At 39.9% G+C, this 3,060-nt stretch overlaps 1 protein-coding gene across 2 annotated transcripts in view; it reads right to left on the bottom strand.

Annotated features, from left to right (window-relative positions):
- LOC122079266 (KH domain-containing protein HEN4-like) overlaps window positions 1-1,880 on the bottom strand; it is a 24,720-nt gene extending 22,840 nt beyond the window's left edge. Inside the window, exon 1 of one of the 2 annotated variants that reach the window (XM_042645588.1) lies at window positions 1,699-1,879. The gene's annotated coding sequence lies outside the window, so the exon portion shown is untranslated. Of the gene's footprint in view, window positions 1-1,698 lie in introns of both variants that reach the window. The other variant, XM_042645589.1, reaches the window with a different exon arrangement.
- Between the last annotated feature and the right edge of the window lie 1,180 nt (window positions 1,881-3,060).

Below are 3,060 nucleotides of genomic sequence, written 5' to 3' on the forward strand. Positions count from 1 at the left end.
AAAAAAAAAAAAAAAAAAAAAAAAAAAAAAAACCGATTTAATAGTTCAGTTGCAGTCTCGAATAAGTAGGTACATCCATTTGTATGTATGATAACCAGTAGAAGCATCTACAAATTCATGAACCACCCACCTCAAAAACCTCATAGACAACATTTTTGGGGTAAGGAAGCATGGAATCAACAAGTTTCCAATAGTTATAACCAGGGGATTGAAACCAGTGTGAAAAAGAGAGAGAAAGAGAGAGAGAGAGAGAGAGAGAGAGAGAGAAGCTTGGATCACATGGTCAGACAAAGTTTCATCCTAAACAAGGGACTAGTCCATGTCATAGGACCAAAGATCTTACTTTTGGAACACAACAACAACAACAACAAAGCCTTATCCCAATTTAATGAGGTCGGCTACATGGATCCAAGCAAGGACAAAAAAAAAAAAGGCAAAGCATTCCTATTGGAATAGTCTTCGAAATTTTAGAGAGTCAAGGTAATTTAGAAATTTTGACATATTTCTACATGCTGGTGTTGATCACTAGTAGATTTTGACCCATTTGAGAGCATTTTACCAAACTGTTGACTTACATGATATTCTGAAACTACCACAAGTATGACAAAAATCTTAAAAGTACCGCAGAACTTGTAGAATTCCCAAATACAATAAAGATATAATCAGAAGGCATCATCTCTAGAATCTATCAATATCTTCATTAAGTTCAAATGGGTGATAAATGAATATGAAGGGTCGGAGGGGTGCAACTCAGACCAACCTATGAGGAAGTAAGACTATTTTTGAACCGAAAGGTTGAGGGGGGGGGGGGACTCAAGCTTAGCATTGTTTAAAATTTATCAATTACTCCACCCATCCCCCTCCAATTTGCAACCCAGGCAACATACCTCACACACAAGTCAGTTGAACTTGAAACTTCTAATGTGATAAAAGCCTCTAACAAGTAAAATAAAACCCTAAAAGACATACGTTCAGTCCTGAAACCCAGCAGACTCAACTAAAACCATTTTTAACCAGAAACTACAAGCAAGGGACAGACTATCCTTTAACATATTCCCATAAAATGCTAGAGTATTCAACCTAAGATAACGTAGATAAAGCCATCAAACTAACAATGTTGATGCAGAGTCAATTCTCCCATAATTCCAGCGCAGGGTTAAGCTCAGGAAGATGCCAACGATTCTACAGATAACCAAAAAGCTACTCCAGTGGTATAAAACTCAAACTTCTGAAAAAAAGGAAACTTTTCAATATAAACAATCATAAATCTTCAAGTTTATCACTATTATTAACAGTTTCACCATAACATCGTTAAAATCCCTTCCAGGGTCATTGCCGTGTGGGCGCTTCAGCGTGTGCGTTCTCAGGGAAATCCAGCTCTTACTACTACTTATGAAACACTTATGAATTTTAAAAATTCTCTGCTTCTGAGCCTTGGTCGCTCATCATCAGCCCATGCAAAACTGATTATTCATGTTTCTTGTGGACTGAAGCGGAGCTATGAAGTGGCTCTACAGAGTTTACATGGAAAATCCCCTCTGTTATCCCCTCTGTTATCTAATTCCCATCACAGGAAATCAAAGAAGTTGTAAAAAAGAAGATTTCAGCTTCAGATAATGAGATATCCAACGAACCCTTGACGGATAAATTTGCTCGAGAATGAGAAAGAAACAAAAGGAGAAGTGAAACAAGCATTACCAGAATAAATAAGATTTATCAGTCGCCCGTACAAATGGAGAGAAACGAACAAATACTCAGTCGTTCTTCTTCCTTCTTCGTCTGTGAGATTTAGGGCTTTCCGGTATTGATTTCGTTCTACGCGCTTGGGCTTATTCGATAGTTCCTCGCGGATGCATCGTAGTGAGTAACGCTCACCCACGACTAATGTGAAACTGCCCTCGTAGGTAGTAGACCCCAATAATGCTCTATCATCCCTCTCGTTGGCGGAGCACTTTGATGGATCCCACTTTGACGCTGGATGACACAGGACAGTGGCGGAAAATCCAAGCCCAACCCAGAGCCTCAAATCAACACCCAAGCCTAGCCGAACTGAAAGGCTGTGAGATCCAACTTTAACCCAGCCCATACAAGCCCATCGCGACTGAGGCCCAACGCAAAAATGGTTTCGCACAGCCAAGACTATCAATTCATGCAATCCTAGTGTGGGTGAGGCATGTAACGACAGCGTTATAAACACCTATTCTGACAGAAGTCAGGAGACGTTCAACAAGCATAACTTTGGCTGGATTAAATTTTTGTAGCAAGGAAGTCAGTCCCAGTCACCAATTCTCAATCACAAAGGTAATAAATTAGATTAAAAAAACGATACCTGATAGCGTGTACCTATGCCAAGACAGTGGGTGAAAAAGACTGTCTCATTGATCGCAGGCCTACACAATAGGGTAGCGTTCTCTCACCCATAAAATATTGAGATGCCTCACTACGATGAATATTTCTTTGGGCCAAGCAATTGAATCAATTGAATAATTCAAATGTGGGAAAAGAACATTGCTTGTCTGGTGTTCCCAATGCCTAGCCACAGCAGGGAGTGAAAAGACCCGGCTACCCCCATACACTGGGTATTTTCACACCCAGTTGTCTTGGCGTAAAGGGGCAAAGACAGGTAGAGTTATTTTCCCCAACAAATATATATGGGAAGTGGTTCTCTGCTCAAGAGTGCAACCTACATCAGCACCCCCTATGTCTCTCTCTCTTCTCCCCAAAACAGGAGGCAGAGGTGTTTTTTTCACAGGAGGAGAAAGATAGACACATGGGAGAGCTTTCCTTCATACAGATTTGGTTGAAGAGTCTTTTGCATATAATGTCAATAACTATTGACTCCTAAAATTTGCCTTGCTGAAGGTTGTTCTCAAGAGGGCATTCGGTGCTTGTTCTAGTTGAAAAGGATGTGAATCAACTACAAGGTTGTTTCAAAGATCCTCAAGAAACTTTCTCACAACAACCATGACGACTAAATCATAGGAATAGAAAGAATTATCCATTTTAAATAATATGTCTTTCACATCCAACTATAGCAATCTTTCTTATTTTTGAATGGCA

This window comes from Macadamia integrifolia, chromosome 5 (genome assembly GCF_013358625.1).
Source record: "Macadamia integrifolia cultivar HAES 741 chromosome 5, SCU_Mint_v3, whole genome shotgun sequence".
In the NCBI taxonomy this organism is placed as follows: domain Eukaryota; kingdom Viridiplantae; phylum Streptophyta; class Magnoliopsida; order Proteales; family Proteaceae; genus Macadamia; species Macadamia integrifolia.